Source organism: Ursus arctos, unplaced genomic scaffold (assembly GCF_023065955.2).
Source record: "Ursus arctos isolate Adak ecotype North America unplaced genomic scaffold, UrsArc2.0 scaffold_13, whole genome shotgun sequence".
Classification (NCBI taxonomy): Eukaryota; Metazoa; Chordata; class Mammalia; order Carnivora; family Ursidae; genus Ursus; species Ursus arctos.
This window is the reverse complement of record NW_026622797.1, coordinates 47962532-47981951: the sequence shown is the minus strand read 5'-3', so window position 1 is coordinate 47981951 and position 19420 is coordinate 47962532. Positions and strand designations below refer to the sequence as shown.

Genomic DNA, 19420 nt, shown 5'->3' with positions numbered 1-19420 from the left:
AAACAGTATATAACAGTTGTTTCTCTTATGTCTGTGATCAACATGCAATTCACAATGCCTTTCTTAGGAGAACAGGCAGGCTGGGTAGAAGGACACGATTTTAAAAATTGATATGAAATGCTGATTCTTCCCTAGAGGCTTGTTCCTTGAGATAGAGAAAAGACTCTAAACCAATGAGAACTCTCATTACAAACTACTCTTTCAACTCCAACAAAACAAAACAAAAATGACACATCAGAAACCCACTGAAAACAGGACCTTATATCTTCTCAAACTAAGAAAAAACTCATCTTTCACAATCCACCAAGAAAAAGTATTACCACTGGAATGAACAACTAACACCGTATATATAACTATGAAATAATGAAAGGAAACAAACAGTAAGCTCCTTGAAGGCAGGGATTATTGTTTGGTTTTGTTTCAGTATCACATCCCGAGGGTCTAGAACAGTGCCGCACGCTATGGCAGCTCAATAAATATTTGTTAAACGGTTACAGTGCAAAAACGCAAAACTAGTCAAAATCATTTTGGAGAAAACAGTTCTCTTTTGTAGAAGGGACAGCTCTGCTACCACTTCACACATTTGCAGTTTAGAGTAAGAAATGTTTCTGCACAGGTCTTGTTTACTCTCTTCCCTTCGTTGACAAACATAAAGAAGCCGAAATAGATCAGTCAATGCAGGCTCAAGACATCACAAGTTAATCACGGTGAGAATATCTATGTAAGAACTTGTGGTTTTCTTCCTCCCACTTGGGGTGGTCAGACTAACCATTTCCTGAGAGAAGAGTCAGAAGCCGCTCTGTGAGCTGTACCCAACATGACTTCAGGCTCCTTGCCATGAGACAAACTTCTGAGCATTCGAGTTAAAATAAAAACATCCTTTATTAAATACAGTTCTGCAGTGTGGCACTTATGGCCAATGCTGTAGGTCCATTAGGAACATATAATGTACTAACATACTTGCCCAAGATCTGTGGGGCACTGGGAAACACTGAATAATGTCATTCCGAAAGTGGGACCTTGGAATTACTCTGACGAGTAAAGCCTACACCATGAACTCTTGGCCATTCTTCTCTCCATGTTGCTGTGCTTAGAGAAACTGCTGGACAAGCACTTTGACCAATAAGATCCTGTGACTGCGGTCCACGTGTTTGGATTATAGCCACGAAGACCCCCTATTCTTCAATCCTTTGGCAAAACCAAAGAGCTCTCTTTCTATTATACAAGGAAAACCTGATTTACATAAGATTTCCTTAGCCCTGTGGATCCTGATGTGCCAACAGTGTTAAGCAACTCAGGGAAGAGTTGTCAGAGAGAGAATCTGAGGCCTGCCACACCCTGTTCCTGTGAGCATGGCAGACATCATCAACTGATCACAGCACCGTCTGCGGCTATGCCTTGTGCGGCCTTGGAATTCGTCTTCACATAAGCCCTTGGGCGATCCACTGAAGCGGGACATAAAAGATGGAATCTCTTCCCTACTCTGGGCCTAGGCTGCTTTGATCCAGAATGAGTCTGGCTGAACGTACATTCCCTCCAGGGATGCCACAGACTACGGCCGGCTGCAAGGTACACATTAAACACAAATACAACAGATAAGCTCACATTTCCCTGTACGCCACTCAGTAAAGCAACACACGTACACTCAGGTTATAACACTGCAGGACTTCCGAGAAGAGTTCAGAGAACCAGGTACCAAAAAGGGGAAAAGGCCACTGGCAGTCTTCTGCAAAGGAAATTACCTTCTCTTGAGACACATACACTTGCAGGCAGAGGAGGGATGGCAGGAGGAAGGAAGGTGAAAGTGACAACAAATAATTTTAATTTCAGCAGTGTGAGCACTTTTGTCTCAGAAACCAACCTAGGTGGGTGTGGAGAAGTGGGGCCCTGAGGCTTAAGTTGCCATCCTTGCTGCTGACAGCGCAGACTTGGAAGAGTGACAGGTCGAGCCACACTGGCCTGCACTCTGATGTGGCATGTTTCCTGCTGGTACCATTCACCATCCCTTTAGCTGGTCTCCACTTTACCTGGGTGAAAATCATAATAAGAATAAAGGAACGAGGAAGGGAACCTAGAAACCAAACACAAGCAACTGAGATGGGGACAGTTGAAAAAGAATTTAAAGCTGAATTGTGGATGGACTGCATGGTCTCATACACTTCTCCGGGAACATGGCAAGAACTGGTAGTTTAACGAGCAACCACCCTTTTCTGGTCAACAGTAGTAACACGAGGCAAGAGGGTGAGATGTGGCAGAAACACATCAGAAATGACTTGACTTCTGGGTAGAACAGCCATGACAGTGGGTTCTTGATCCTTGTCAGACTGGAAACACCGACAAGAATCAACCTGAGGTATCTGCTACATTCCCCATCAAGAAAACAAGTCCCTTGACAGTCTAGGGAAGGCTTGCTTTAGTTTTCACCACGTAAATGCTGGAAGCAAGACGTTCAGTGACAGAAGAGTGCCACGTTGGTAGCAATAGCAACTGGGACACGGAACCTGTCACCCAAATTTCCCAGCACTTTCAATCCTTTATGATGGGGTTTTCCTCTTTGTAGGACATTGGGTCCTGACACCCCACAAGACAGTAGTGGTGGTGCTGTCCTCTGGGGATACCGAGGACAGAAGGTCCAGTGCTGCCCGGGGAGGTTGGAGAGAAAGCAGGACCATTTGGACCGTCTTGGAAGCACAGACACTCCCAAAGGTCCCAAGGCAGGGAAAAGCTCACAGCTGGGATGGGATGTTGGGTGTGTAAATACTCGAGGCCCGAACCACAGTACTGGTATGGGGTCCAGCCAGTAGTCCCAGACTGGCTATAAAAAAAGAATACACAGGACTCTGCTTCTTTGCTGCCAAATGGAAGGAAGGACTGAAAGTCTGTGCCTTGCTGAAAAGTGGCATGGTCGACATAATTCCAAGATATGCCCCAGATTCCTGCCCTTGGTGTTATAAACCCCATACCATCCCTAGGACTCATGACTGATGGGATGATCACTCCCTCCATTAGGCTATTTTATTTGGCATGGTTGACTTTAACAAAGAGAAATTATCCCAGGTGGACTTGACCTCACCAACTGAGCCCTTGAAAAGGACCGGGCATTCCAGGGGAGGGATGTTTTCCACTGCTGGCTTGGCAGATAGAGAGGGCTATATGGCCAGAAGTGTGGGTGGCCTTTAGGAACTGAGCATAGCCCCCGGATGGCAGAAAGCAAAGAAACGGGGACCTCCATCCTACAACCACAAGGACCTGAAGTGGGCCAAGAACCTGAATATGGATTCTTCCCTGGTCAAGGCTTCAGATGAGAATGCTGTTGGCCAACGCAGCCTTGGGAGCAGAGAGGTCAGCCCCACCATGCCCAGATGCTCAGAACTGTGAGCTCAGAAACAGGGGCTGTTGAAGCTGCTACGTTTGTAGTCATTTGTTCCACAGCAGGAGACAACGAATACCTCTTTTCGTGGAATGGGCACCGCTGAGGTGAAGGCTCCAATCTTGGTAGCGATGAGGAGTATTAGACGAGGGCTCACTACAAACTGGGCGCTATGCTATGTATTGGAACGTCCTAGGTCACTCGATTCTCAGGACAGTCCTCCGACAGAGTGGTATGCTTTCCCCTCATTTGACAAGAGAGGAGCAGGGAGGTTTGAGACTTTGTGCACAGCTCCGTCAGGGGTGGAGATGGGATGTGAAGCCAGACAGACTGATTCCATGGTTGGCACATGGAGCCTGTAGACCTTGGACTCCTGGCCAGTCCACACGAGTGTGGGTGTGTGGCCGGAGGAGGGGGCGAGGGGCCTGTGGGGTGGCCCCCTGTTCCCCAGAGCCCAGCTTCATGTGCATGACCAATGGGGGCCCTGACATTGGGGGCTGGGCCTCACTCCCCCACCTGCACACCCTGCCCCAAGACTGTGGGCTCTGTAAGGGGGCTGGAACCACGCCAGGTGTGGTGAGTCACCGGCTTCCTTCATGTAGGGTCTAATAAGCATCTGAACCCATGACACTGCAGCTCCCCTTAGTCTCCTGGTATTTCCTAGACGTGGTGAATGTTGCATAGCCACCACAAAGGAGGGCTTCCTTGGGATAAGTGAGCTTGCCTACTGCATTTAAAACACGATTTGCTTCACAGGCAAAACTGTGGAACATATTTACTGTATAAGCTGAGCATAAGCAATGCCTCCTCCGAGCACAAAATAACAGATTTCTACTCTTGGTGGAGTCCCATGAGGGAGAGCAACCTCCCCGCCCTGCAAGCAATAAAATGTCACATCTTTGAGGTGAAAAGACTGATGCAGACACAGGAACATATATAGTGCAGACGCTAGCCACATGCAATAGTGGGAGAACGGAGCCTATTTAAGAACCAAGTCAAAGCTTTGCTTTGGAAATAACAAGAGGTGCTGTTGGATGATCATTTGTGCGTGACTCTGCAAGGGCCTCTGGAGGGTGAGGAGGAAGGATCTTGTTCTGTACCGCACAGCAAAGGAACTGAACTCATAGAAATTACTCCCACAAATGTCACACCACTTTAAGAAAAAAACCACATTCCTGGCACCTAGAAGATTTTTTGGCTCTCCCCACCCCTGGTTTGTCTTGTCAAATGACCCCTCACGCCAAGAAGCAGTGGCTCACTCCCTGCGGCATGTTCTCCCTTCCCTTCTCTAAAACCTTCCATTCCCCAGTGCCCGGGGAGTCAAAAGTACTTAATAAAAAAAGAAATGGAAGCATTAGACCCCGATGGTGAGATTTAACACTGCAGTCTACGAAGAGCTGGAACCATCCCCAAACCCAAATGGCCAAATGAGGTTTAACACCAAACCGTGGAAAGGCTCCAAAAGGAGGGAAGAACATTTTCTTACACTCACTTCACTTCGGATCTCAGGGTTAAGACAAGAGGGAAATGGTGATAAAAAATAAGGATATGTTTTAACTATCTATGCCAAAGGGTTCAGAAAGAATTAGAGCACAGATTATAAAGTTTTTCAGGCTTCTCCCACCCCTTTTAGGAGTAAAAAAAAGTTCCTTTGTGGTTACTAGTTTAAACTTTTATCTTATTTTTATTGATATATAATTCACATACCACAAAATTCATCCTCTTAAAGTATACAGTTCAGTAGTTTAAAATATATTTTTAATACATATACATACTACATATATATAAATACAGTATGTATATGTAATACATATATTTAACATACAAAGGAACCATTGTCACTATCTAATCCTAAGACATTTTCATTACCTCCAGAAGGAACCTGTATTCATTCAGCAGTTACTCTTCATTCCCTTCTCAGCCTCACCCCTGACAACCAGTGGTTTTATGTCTTTATGGATTTGCCTATTTGGACATTTCATATGAATGCAATCACAGGACATGTGGCCTTTTGTGACTGGCTTCTTTCACTTGGCACATGGTTTTCAAGGTTCATTCATTTTGTAGCATGAATCAGTACTTCATTACTTTTTATGGCTGAAAATATTCCGTTGTACGGATTCACCACTTGGTTACCAATCATCAGTTGATCGACATTTGGACTGTTGCCACTTCCTGGCTGTATGAATAATGAGGCTATGAACGTTCACGCATACGCTTTTGTGTGGACATATGCTTTCAATTCTCTTGGCTTCATATTTTAATATGTAAGGAATTTATATAGATTAAAAAAACCCTAAGATTAGGTAAATGGGAAAGCTTGTTAATTGGCAATTCAAAGAAAGGAAAAAGGACTTGTGCAACTTATGGGAAAATGTTACCTTCAGTAGTAATCAAAGAAACACAATGTAGATTTATGAGAGACTTTCACCTCTCAATTAACAAAATTTCAAAAGGAAGTCTGCCCAATACTGACAGAGGTCCCCTGAAATACCTACTTTCATATACTGCTGATAGAAGACCAGGAATTAGTGTATAATCTTTTCATAAACCAATTTGACAATATTATATATTAAAAAAAACCCTTAAAATGGGCCTGTTCTTTGTGAATCTGTACTAAAAAGACATTTTTTGAAAAATGACACATGAAGAGGTCCTATGATATGTTATAATTTGAAAGTTAGAAAACTTGCTAATTGTTTAATGAGAAGATGATGGCCAAGTAAATGGTAAGGTATGCCCATCGCGTAAAGTAAAACAGAAATTAAAACTTATGTTTAAAGAAAATTATCAGTAATGCAGAAAAGTGCTCATATTATATTCAGAAGGATCACATAATTGTGACTATACGACAAATGCCTAAAAAACTGTTTGGAAGGAAGGAAACCAAGTTGTTTGCTGGTGGTGTGTGAGGGAATAACACTATGGGTGACTGTTGTTTCTTCTGTTTTTTTTCCTTCAGATTTTCTTTTTTTTTTTTTTTTTTTTTAAAGATTTTATTTATTTATTTGACAGAGATAGAGACAGCCAGCGAGAGAGGGAATACAAGCAGGGGGAGTGGGAGAGGAAGAAGCAGGCTCATAGCAGAAGAGCCTGATGTGGGGCTCGATCCCAGATCGCCGGGATCACGCCCTGAGCCGAAGGCAGACGCTTAACCGCTGTGCCACCAGGCGCCCCTCCTTCAGATTTTCTATACTGAGAAAGCACAATTTTTATGAGAATAAATCATTTTTTTAAATAGGAAAGATCCCTTTAGTTTTATCAGTTACTAGATTTAATTTGAATATAAATTTTGTCAGTTACTGATTTAATTTGTATCAAAGTATATAACCACACATTGATGAAGTATGCTTTGTGAACTGAAAAATTAAGAGAAGGAAAGAGAATAACTGATTCTGAAAATTGAGAGGGAGGAAGAGTGACTGATTCTAAACTCTGTTAAGAAGCAACCTCTCCTCCTGGCAGGTTGGAAAGGTAAAAGGTACTGAAGGACAGAGAGATTTTTCCTTTTATTCTTTTTAATTAATTTATTTGAGAGAAAGAGAGAGAGAATCCTCAGGCAGACTCCCCACTGAGTGTGGAGCCTGATGCCAGGCCTGATCCCAGGACCCTGAGATCATGACCTCAGCCGAAATAAAGAGTTGGCTGCTTAAGTGACTGAGCCACCCAGGTACCCCTAGGGCAGAGGGTTTCTGGGTGAGTCTTTATAACATCTGTGCTGGGAAAGTGGGCAGTGAGAGAGCAGTGCTGGGAGGGGTGGTGAAAGCACCCAGATGGGTGGCCACAAAAATCTAATTAAGGGCACAGAATAAGCAAGGCCATAGCACACAACCAACTCAGAGGACCATGTAGGTGGCAAGTGGCAGAATGTGGGATACCAGAACCAAAAGCTGGGTGGCTGGATTAGTGGGTTCTTGAGAACCTTCAGGTCCAAAACTCCTAGGTACCTGGGGAAACGCAATAAAATCAGAATGATGGGACTCTGAACAATGCTGGAATATAACCGAGGAATTCTGGTTATTAAGGTATCTGCAAGATCTCTCGGTGAGCGAGGGCCTGAAGACCACACACACTGGCATGGCTCTAAGGAGGAGGGGAGAATGAAGCAAAACACTTTTGTTCTTTGGATGCTTGCTGTTGATGGAGACAAGGGGACTTGCTCAGGGCACCAGGAAGAAAAATTCTATGCTTTTTTCTCACTTTTCCTCTTGTTGCCCTCAGCCTTTCCTGTTCGGACATTCAGCCTGGCATTTTGATGATTTGACTTTTGACTTTGCCTAGAACTCCCCAGTCCTTAGAATCTGGCGCATTCCAAGCAGGGCACAGATAGTAACCGACACTGGTTTATGCAACCTGAAATTTTTCAGAAACATAGAAGATTCAACAAAGATTACTTCTTCCTAATGTTGATATTTGGTCAAACATCTTTCTACTCTCCTTGGCCCTGTTATATAAAAAAACCAGAGGAAAACAAAAATAAAAATGTAGGCTTCCTTTCATGAACTGACAAAAGGAAACAGGAGAGTCAGTGTCACATGTGGGCCACAGTGGTAGAGACCGGCTTTCTGGGCTGAACTGGCCGAGGGCCCAAGGGTCGGGGTGTCACCTGGCGGAGCCACAAGAAAGCACGTTAGCAGCGAGCAGCTGTGTGAACAGCGTCATCAGTGCCCCCGGCCCGCCAGCGCTGAGGCAGTTCACTCTCCAAGGCCAAACAAAAACCCTCGCTGCCAATCTCTCTGGTCTCCGCGGAGGTTCCTTGCCCGATGATTCTCCAAATGGGGCCTCATCCTTTCAGAAAACAGTGAATTCTTTTTCCCTTTAATTCATCAGTTCCAGTCAACAAGATCTACTCCTTTAAAGAAACAGAATGGACTCTGAATAAGGAAATTTTACTTTTCTTCTTTTTGCCCTCGAGCTCATGTTCGTGTTCGTGTCCCCACGAGACCCCCTTTCTGCTAATGACTTATCCGGTTATGAAGTCAGAGCACATCAAAATCTACCACCCTGAGAATTTGGCTGTGAAGCCACCTGCATTGTGTTTTTGGCACTGAGGCAGATGTCTTTTCTTTGAAGACTGACGTGAAGCCCTGTCCCCCCTCCCCTGGATCTTTATGTTGGCACTTTCTCAAGTTGCAAGGAATCAGCAACACTCTGGGCCACAACTTATGCTTCCCTTGCAGTGGTTTCGAATTTCAAAGCTTCTCAGCAGCTGTTTCGGTGTGAGTGCTGATAAAGTAGGCCTTCAGAAAACACGCCCCCTAACTCCATGGCCTTTAATGGGACAAGGAACAACAGGGACAGTGATGACGGGAACAAAGGAAACACAGAGGCCGGGGGACTCTGTCCAGCCTCCTGCTACCACTTCCGCGCCTGCCGATAGTGACGACCATCTCGGCCTTCCCTGGAGCTGACCTTTCTTACCCCAGCGAGCCCAGGTCGGCTGACTATGTGCTGGTTGCCAGGGACGCTTTCACAAGAGGTCCGCACTCATGAACGCAAGCTGAGCACCCACAGAGACCTGGGGAGACTGACGACGGGAGAGAGTAAGGAAGAGGAAGAGGACGTGGGGCCCACTGAAGGCAGTCAGTGATGCTTTCCCCAGCGACACAAAAAAACGGGATCTGGAGTGACGCACGGTGTGTGGGAAGAGCACGTGTGGCTAGACCACTCGTCGATGACCTACTTGGCACCAGACAGAATTCCTGTCAGGTTTCTGTTAACAAATCTAAAAAGGAAAGATGTGGTTTATATACCAGCAAACATTTTGTAAACACCGTCACTTATAAAATTTACAGTAAAGCAATTCAATAGTGACTTTTCACTTGGCATGCGAATGCGGCACAGTGTGATTTTTAGAGTGTTGTTTTGCCCAGTAATTGAACTTGGGGTTTATCTCCTTAAAGAAGACAGCACAGCAGATTGTCCCCTTGCAGATTCTGGTATCAGATAGGGCTGTCCTTGGCCTAAGGGGCAAGGGACACACAGCCTTGCAACCTTGAGGCCCAAATCCGTATCACTGAGAATGGGTAGCTGGAGGATGAGGTGATGCGTGGGGCAGCCTGCTCCCTGTGCCACCAGACCCACCCCCCTCCTCCATGGCAAGGCCTACGGCTATGCACCTGAAGACTCCACTTTCAGACTCCCTTGCAGCTAGGTGTGGCCATGTCTGATTCTGGCCAACCAGTTGAGAATGGACGTGATATATCCAGCCCCTGTGTCTTTAAAAGAGAGTGGGTTGCTCTCCATCCTCCTTCCCACTTCCTGTGGGCTGGATGGTGGATGTGGTGCTGGGGAATTGGCTTCAGCCAGGCAGAGGATGGCAACCCAACAGGGACAGGCAGAACTGCAGGACAGAGGAACCCAGGCCCTAGATAGTCTTGTGGAGCATGGTTGCTTATCTGCCTTAGAGCTGGGTACTCTGACCCAGCACGAGACAGGCATGAATGTCTATCTTGTGGGAGCTGGTGGATTTCTGTGGAGAAGAGTGAGTGGGGTCTCTTTGTTGTAACAGGCAGCCTATATTCTACCATAAGAAGGAAGGAAATCTAATGTAGAGGTCAAAGGTAGCTCTACTGGTCACTTATTTGGTTTTTAACCCATAGCCTCTAGAACAAATAAGAGCTTCTGACCTCCTTTGATACTGACAGTTAAACTTGTATTAAGGCAGGTTAGTAGGATAACAACAATAACAAGTTGTAACAATAGCTACCATTTATTGAGAACTTATTTTGTGCTTGACACTTCACATTTGGTATTTCATTTAATCTTCAGAACAACCTCAAAAGGGTATTCCACAGTTAAGGAATCTTGGGCTCACAGAATTTAAGTTAACTTGTCTGGGGTTACCCAGTCAGTGGGACTTGGACCCATGTCTAATGCAATCACATCCTCTTCCTACTCCCCCATGTTTCCTTTTGAGAAGCATGCTCTGTTCCTAGCCATTTTCTTCATACTTTTTGAAAAGAACAAAGAATAAGAGATTTAATGGTGTGACAGGAGCTGGGCATTGCTATGTCCTACCATTATTTCATTTTTTGCACTAGGGCTGAAAGTGCTCTGTAAGTGTTCTTCTCTTTACAGTGATCCAGCTTAGGACTGGCTTCTAAGTCTCCAGGACATTTCAGTCCTAGGTACCGGGCTCCTGGACTGGAGAAGGTCTGGGAGCAGTGGCATGGCCTGGGACAAGGCTGGGAGTTGCCATGTGGTCCAGACATGTCACTTGACACTGTGGAGTCCGGTTTCCGTTTTGGTCAAGCAATGGGCCTCAACAAGGAGCTCTAAGGATTCATACCAAGCCTAACACTCCTGAAGGAGCCCAGAGCCCTCCTGTACTCACTCAAGCAGAACTGAATCTACAAATAGGCCCAGAGGTCTCCACTCTCCACAGCCCTAGATGCTGTTATCAATCATGAGGACCTACAGAGTAATGTGACCAAGTAGTCAGGTTTGGCTGTGAATGCTCAGATATCCCTCTGCCATGGCCAGAGTGCGGACCATGCATATTATGAGAGTTTTAATGATGGGGCACAAGCTAGGCATTGCTATGCCCTAGCTTTTTATTTTTTGCACTATGGCTTACAATGTTCTTTCTTACTGTGGTTTTCAGAAGACCCAACTATGCCCTCCACTTCTCTTGGCTGCTGAAGTGAAGGACAACTTATGATAGGACACAACCAGCTCAGGTACTGGAGACCTACTGTGGTCTTGACCCACCTCCCCCTCCTCACAGGAGGCTCCAATTCTCTCTGAGTCTTTCCTAGAATTGCTAGGTATAGCTGTTCTCCGGAATTGCTGGAGATGAGGAAGTTACACAGAAAACAATAATAAGAACAAAGAACCCTCCTCCCCAAACAAAAGTTACTCAGAAATCACCATAGTAACAAATCACCAGTTTTCAACAATTTCATTTTCCTTGCATTCTTATCTCTCTTTTTCTTTACATCAAGCCCTACCTCTAGCCTCTATTCAGTACACATATTTTGCTCTTCTCTATGTGACAGGCATTGTGCAAAGGGTTGGGGATATGGAGTCAAATATACAAGGCCCTGCCTGCAAGGAGCTTATATGTACATAGCAGGGAGACTGTCAAATCTGGATTTGGGTTGGAGAGGGAGGACAGAGGGACCTGAATTCACCCAGGCCAGCCACTGTGAGGTACCTGACCCAGGTGAGGAAGGGGTGGGAGTACACGAGAGCACAGGCATGTGGTAGGGTATGGTTGCATGGGGCCTACTGGATTTGTTCCTGTGTCTACAGAGTGCTGAAACATGTGCCAGGCATCTTGCAAGGCTCTCAGAGGGAAAAAAAGCCAGGCTCCTGCTCAAAAGGAGCTTATGGTTTAATGGAACAGATATATGCAGCTGGGAAGGCGGCTGGAGACGAAGCCAGATCATAAACAGCTACATGTTCATTTTACTGAGCACCCACTGCAGTGCCTGACGCTGGTGCTAGGTACGATAAGCGAACGATCTCCTCTGATCCATCAACAGCATCAACGGCTTTGTGAACTGGGTACTATTATCACTGGCTGCATGTTACAGGTGGGGGAATGAGTGTAGGGAGGGCAAGTTACTTGACTAAAGCCCCACAGCTAGGTTGAGCTGGATCTTAACCCACAAATGGCTGAATCTAAGACATTATCTTAACCATGTGCTAACAGGCTAAAGTATTTGCACATTATCTAGCTGGTACTTACTAAGTATTAAGTGGGACTGGGTCTCGACAGACACAGACTGAAATGGGGTAGGGAGAGGAGAAGCATAGGGGAGCCAGACAGTGAAGCCAATTGTGGGAAGAGACTGCACACAGGTGGACGGAGGCATCCGAGTAAGATGTGACTTCTTCAGCTAGACAAACAACTCCATCCATTCTAGCTGCCTGTCTATGCCTAATTCATACCTCAGAATTCCCATCCCCAACTGTGGCAACACTGTAGCTTTTGTTGCAAGTGAGGATACAGATCTGAAACCATATTGGGGCAGAGGCAGGTTACTATGGGACGATGTAAGTTACATTTTCGGAGAGCCCTGTCACAAAAAGAAGCCCAGAATCTTTTGGGGTCGGCAGGAGTGAGAGATGTGCAGCTGTGTAGATGGTTGCCTAAACATGACAAAGACAGACAACAATGGAGATAGATACACATCTGCAATGCACGACATCTGGAAAAAGATAACAACTGTCCACTAAAAAGGGCATGTAACAGCTAATATGCAACAATGGACTGATGACCTCTGATGTTCACGAGAGGAGCCTGAAGAAGGGGCTAGGAGTAGAGGTGCAGGTGAGTATAAGGTAAAAAAGGGCCCACCACCCCCTCCCCCTCCAACCACGGGCAGTTTACTGCATCAAGCCAAACAGGAATGTCTTTTGGCAGAAGTGGTGGTTACACCTCAGTTTTGCATGGAATATGTAATACTAACAAATTCTTTAGGCTAATACCAGAAGATGGCTTATATTTTAGCTATGACAGTTCTGCTCACGTCTACAAGCTCACCACGGTCAGAGGATGGAAACTGCCCGTCCACCAGCAACAGTCATCAGTCAGCAGCTCTGAGCAGCAGCAATTTGGCCCAGCAGCAGGCAGACCTGGCCTGTCCCCAGAGCTCATGCTGAGCTCCTGTGGAACTGCCTTACAGACTCCAGGTGACAACGACCCAAGTGTGGCTTCATACTCTGCCCCAGTTCCGGTTCAATAAACCCCAACTGACTGGGTAACAATGGTACATGCTTGGAATGAGCCCAGGCAACAGCTCTGCCATAATTCTTTTTGACAAAGGCTGACCTGACAGGCTGATCGTCAGCCCAGGCAGAGGGAAAAAAAAGGTCTTGTGATTCACCAGCCTACACACCTTTGGTTTCTGCCTGGGTTCATCTTTAATCTGGACACACATTCCCTGAATGCACTCTCCACTGTCTCCTCTTAATTTCCTACGCATTGTGCTTCTCTCGTAAGATTTGCATTTTCTACATAGGTTCCATTGTTATAATGAAAATATTGCTAAAAATTAGTGGATCTCTGTATCTGTTATAGAAAATCAATTATTTGTACCAATTCCTGCTTTCCCAAACCCACTAAGCTGTTTACTAAGTTTGTTTTTCTTAACCATATCTCAGCTGTTTTAGATCTGTGTCTGTCTTAACATGCTGGCTGGTTAATCTTCCTTCCCATTTTTTTTCATTATTTCTTTTGTGCCTCAAATATCTGACTCTTCTCCAGCTTAAAATAATGCCTCAATTAAATTTCTCTTTTTCACTTTTTGCTCTGTTTCCCATGGCAAAACAAACAAACAAAATTTATCACTTTTTTGGTACCAGAGCATTTTTGCTTTCTCATTTAGGTCAGGTAACAAAATATCATTTATTTGCAAACCAAACCAAACCTACCCCAAACTCACCCCTTTATTGTAATTCTAGCATAAAGAAGTGATGCTATTGGCAGAATTTTCAGTCTGCTGATACAAAGTACTGGTAAAAATGTGGAACAACAGAATCCCCAAACACTGCTGGTGGGATGTAAATTGTTACGATTACTCTGTAAATTGTTATGATTACTTTGTAAAAACAATTTTATATTATTAGTGAAGATGAAGGTGCATCTATCCAATAGTCACAATTCCACTCCTAGGCATATATCCTAAAAAAACATGCCTATGTGAGCCAGAGGACATGTGTCCGCAGGTCCGGGGCAGGGCCAGGAACCTGTATTTTTTTATAGTTCTAGAGGCAATGTGGGGGCCTTACGCCACAGCAAGGGCCTGGGATTGAAGGCCTACAATATCAACTCAGATCTATCTTTGGGGCCGGGTCGCTCCAAGGCCTATGGTTCCAGCCACAAGAAAGCTCACTGGAGAGGAGTGAGGGGAAATGGCACAAGCCTGCTAGCTGAGTAACTATGCTTAGGGTGCTGATCCCTGGTCAAAGACAGCCAGTCTGAGGGTCTGGGAAAATTCACTGTCATTTCCTCTTCTTCCTTTTCTGTCAGACCTGGGTGCCCTAGCGAGGCTGGGCTTGTGTTCCTTATGCAAACTCCACCTCATCTGGAGACGTGCTTGGAGTTAGCACGATCACCGTCCTCACCTTTGACACAAAGCCCCGAAGCATCCACCCAGAGAGGGTGCTGCTCTGAATGTGCTGTTCCCTGCCAGGAGTGAGAAAACATCTAGGTGAGGCTTCAGGAGGTAAGGCTGAAGGCTGAGCCCTGGTAAAGAACCATGGTTGTTGTTCTTCTCTGTGCAAGCAATAACGTGGCATCCATGTTTGTGATTCTTGGTGTATTGAGTCCAACATAAGTACAACGCTAGGTGCAACTTGGCTTTTAATAAATATTTTCAAATGACAGTGAATAGAAAGTGAGATAAGGAACTTCTCAAGAAGCGAAAGCAGATGTGTGCCTTCCGGTGTGTCAAGTTGCTCTCCACCTTCCTACTGCTCTGTCTGCTCTCATTCAGGGAGTTTGTGTAATGGTGGCTGTCTGTCACCCTCACTTATGTTCATTTTTCCTCCTGAAGCCAAGAATGGCTTCCACCATCCCTCCCTCCCCCATTCTAGGTAAGCAAATGGGGAAAGTGCCTGGCTTGGCCAGATGACCTCCCTCCATTTGTCCATTCCCATAATCCTCCTATTTTGAAACTGAAATATCCCTGGGGCAAAGTACTGATTACCATGTGGCTATTGTTCTTTTAGGTTTTAAAAATATCTTCAAGGTGTCCAAAGTTTTACAGATTCCACTGGGCATCTGAAACCTGCCCTGCTATTCAGCCCCAGTAATGTACTGAGGGTGGAGGCCATTTGTTTAGTTTAATTCATTAACTCCTAATAATGTGGGGTTCTGGCAAGATGCAATATGTGTGGGAGATGATGATGTGATGTTGGGAGGAAATCAAGATGATGATATGATGTCAATACAAATGGAGTTTGGGTTGGATTTCAGGGAGGCCACACAGAGGCCATCTCTGCATGACTTGGCCTCGTTCCCACAGCCCTGCCAGGGCTCTGTCTCTGACTTAAGGCTGCTGTGGTCTCCACTGGAGCACCCTGCCGTCTGCCCAGCCAACTGTCTCAAGAGAGGTCCCGGCCAGGCAGTTCATTATTTGGGCACGTAGGAGAGAGACAGGAGTGATTTTTCTTTTAATGGTTTCAATTCCACTCCTTCAGTTCTAAAATGGGTTGCCTTCTAATTCTCTCCTCTTTTCCTCTTTGCTTCCTTTCTCACTGCATTCGGGTGTCAGAAGGGTAGAAAGCCATGACTGAGGGTTAGAATTTATATTTTGAGTAGGTGGCTAAAAGTATTCTTCTGGTTTCTTCCTTGTAAAATGGGGATTATGCTGATGTTTATAAGAACAGCCATTCTACTATTAATCACGAATAGGAAGTTACAGATACCTGACCATCTTTGATCTGAAAAAAGGCTACATCAATTTCATATGGTTCAAATGAGTAGATAATATCTATACCATTAATTGGCCGTGTAGTAGGTGCTTCACTGAACTGCAGGTTTACTAGGCATGTGTGTGCGGAAAGAGAGGGGGCATGCTGGAGCCTGGGGGTTCTCTGGGGTTATGGCTGGCCTTTCTATCCCAGGCACAAACGACATCCAGTGACTTCCTGGCTGCCCAGGAGATAGCCAATCTGCCATTACTGGTGTCCAGCTACACTGCCAAACTAATCACCTTGGATTAGTAATAACTTTTAATGAGTTTAACTGAGCAGACATAGTGAATTATTTTGATAAAAATTACAAGATAAAAAAAGAAAATAAAGAAGGGAGAAGGCTGTATTTCTCACTAAACTTTATTTGGTTTCGACTCAAGAAAGAATTCACTGGCTAGAATTTTCAAAAGGAACCACAACGTTTGTACGATAGTCACATTGTTAATGTATTAGTTAGAAGGCGGGGATGGAGGACTGTTTACTCTTAGAAAAAAAAGGAGCTTTTAGTATAACTCTTGGGTTAAAAATCTCAGTATGAATCACACCCTTGAAGAGCCAGTTTCAGGGGTCACTAAAACTATAGCACTCCTGTCAGACAGCATTTTTGCATCTACTAAGCTAATTTTCACATAAATACTAGTGTTCGAAGCACAGATTTCTCAGAAGCTGTAGTCTGATGACTGATAACCCGGAGAAAAGCACATGGATCTCAGGCAGAAGGGGTTATATTTAGCTCCACTACTTCCTCGAAGCCACAAGGAGACTGTTCAGACAGCCCTGGCATTTTGGGCACAGTCCTCCTGGCCTGCTATGATCAGAAAGCTCAACTCGAATAAGGAACAGGTGGATGTGGGGCAGTCACATTCTGATTCCTCACAGATCACTTCTGGGGCTCTAAGAAGTGTGGTCAAGCTCTCCCATTACACTATCCGTGCCCAGAGGGCCTGAGTCAGCTGAATGCAGGACCCTTCGTTCGCGCTCTAGGACTTCACAGACCAGTGGGGCTGCTGGATCCAGTAAGGCACCAGATGCTGGGCGTGGCCCCATCTCAAAGGCATTGGAGTAAGGTCATCTGGGCCTTCTCCTTTGTCAGTGCTGGGTTAAGAGCGGAGCACTCTTCCAGCCAGATTAGACACCGGGCCTTTAACAAGAACTGGGTGGTCTAGAGGGATATGGCTTTGCAACATTTTGGGTTAACAGTTTCTGGACTTGTGGCTTTTTCTGATGATAATCATTCTTGCTAGCCATCCACCCACAGACCTATATGCCCAACACTTACTTGTTTGCTGAAAATAGGCTCACTGGGTTTAGTAACGAAAAGGAGTAAATGACAGAAGAGAAAGACAGTTTGCTTGGTGGTGCCTGGAGAATCTCCAGAGTGCCAGTGGCGGCCCTGGCTCTGCGGTGTGCCGGGCTGCCTGGAATGTGTGTGGCTCACACTGGCCGTGGGAGAGAGGTGTGAGTGTGCAACGGTGCCACAAGCACACAAGCCCTGTGCTGGAGGAGTGGGAGGACAACTGCTTCTATAGACACAGAGCTTCCTCCTTTGTCTTCAGTCATTTGCTGAAAGGTCTAAAAGGCCTCAACTTCTACCTGGAGACCATGTATTGGGGTGATGCAGAGAAAGAAACCAACATATAAACTGAAAACTTACTTGGTTACTTGAAGGGTTTTTTTCTATTGGATTCTGGCCAATTTCTCTTTCCTGTGAAATAGAAAAAGCCTCCAACTTTCCCTTTTTTAGCTCTCCAGTTTTCCTGAGAAGGTGGACAGAATTAAAAAGTCTGAGCAGAATGGAGGGACTAAGTGGCCCCTGTTGGGACTATAAGGTTAAGCTAGTTAGACACCCTGGGGGCTTCTAGTGCATTCCACATAGGAGCCATGTAGACCTCCCAGTTGTAACCCCCGGGGCAACTGAGCAGGACGGGGGAGCAGACACTTGTTCACAGCCCTTCATGAGTCAGGGAAAAATAGGGTGCTTAAGACAACTGTGCCCCCACATACCTGTAAGTGAAGAATACGGATCTACACCCATTACCTGCTACATATTTGTGTTTTCTAACTGCTTAAGAATGAAGATGATAATAGAAACATGCACTGTTAATATGTAGCTAACAATGAAATTAATGATGTAACTCTGTAACGGGTAAGTAAAAACAGAATCAAGCCCAGAGACAAATAATTACTTTCTTATGTTTTTCTTGTATAAAAGTGCCAGGACCAGGCCTAGGATAAAGTGAATGAGACACCTGCCCTGAGAGCAAAATAAAGAGATGCCAAAAAGCTAAGTAATCAGGATTTTAAAAAATTGCATTAAGATATTTATCTTGAGGGTTTTTTTTTTTTTTTTTTTTTTTTTGGGTGTCTTTAAATTATGCACCCACGGAGAGGGCCTCACTTGCCTCCCTCTGGCCCCTGCCTGGTAAAAATACAACTAAAGGTGTTATATGACTGGAGGATGCCAGTCATGTAATTACAAATAAAACCAACTAACAGACCCAAGAAAGAGTCTTCAAATTTCCTTAAGATAATTCCTAGAAGTGAGGAAGCACTTCCACGTCTAGGAATTATCTTAAGGAAACAAGAAGAATGTGCACAAAGATTTGAGAGCACTCACTTCGGTGTTATTCACGACAACAAAAAATTGGAAATAATCTAAGTACTCACCCACAAGGGATTAACAAAATATGATATCATACCAGATTCCTATACAGCCATGAAAAATGATGACGCTGCAGAACTTAATCTTGGAAGGTGTTCATGTTAAAGTCAGAGGAAACATGCAAGTTAAAAAACACTGGGTGGAAATATGAGCCTGCTTCTCCAGTTTCCATTCTTGCCCTCTATAATCCATCCTCTACACAGCAATCAGAGTGGTGGTGTTTTTTTTAAGTTTCTCCTAGTCTTAGTATGGTTTCCTATTACATTTGGAATAAATTTAAACTATACAGCCATCCCTGTTCTGGCCCCTGCCTATCTCTCTGGCCTCCTCTTCTATGGCTCTCCCTTCCATGCCTCTTCCTTAGCCAGACGGGCTGACTGTAGAGCCCCCACGTAAGCTTTTCCCTTTGCCTGAAATGCTCTTCCCCCCACTACCCACATAGCTGGATCGTTCCTAGGATTCAGGTCCCAGCTCAAACGTCGCCTTCTCAGAAAGGTTTTTCCTGGCACCAGCTCTTAATTGGCCACTGCCCTGTCACTCTATCATATCATTCTCTCTCTCTTTTCTTTTAAGATTTTACTTCTTTATTTATTTGAGAGAGAGAAAGAGAGAGAACGTGAGAGGGGGGAGGAACAGAAGGAGAGGGACAAGTAGACTCCATGCTGAACTCAGAGCCTGACGTGGGGGTCGATCTCAGGACCCTGAGATCACGACCTGAGATGAAATCAAGAGTTGGATGCTTAACTGACTGAGCCACCCAGGCACCCCTCGTATTACTCTGTTTTATCTTCTTCATATACCTAATACTCTCAGAAGTGAACTTATTTACTTAATTCCTTATTTGTTTACTGTCTACCTCCCTCCGTGAGAATGAAAGTTCCATAAGGGGGAAGGCTTTTCTTGACTGTATACCCATGGATGCTGAATGACTACAGGTAGGTGTTTCTATACATACACAT

At 45.0% G+C, this 19420-nt stretch overlaps 1 protein-coding gene across 5 annotated transcripts in view; it reads right to left on the bottom strand.

Annotated features, from left to right (window-relative positions):
• The window catches only part of FYN (FYN proto-oncogene, Src family tyrosine kinase), a 206164-nt gene that overhangs the window by 59133 nt on the left and 127611 nt on the right, over positions 1 to 19420 (bottom strand). Inside the window, exon 4 of one of the 5 annotated variants that reach the window (XM_044388806.3) lies at positions 1862 to 2027. The exons of the other annotated variants lie outside the window; for them this stretch is intronic. The gene's annotated coding sequence lies outside the window, so the exon portion shown is untranslated. The remainder of the gene's footprint in view (positions 1 to 1861; positions 2028 to 19420) is intronic. 5 annotated transcript variants of the gene reach the window in all.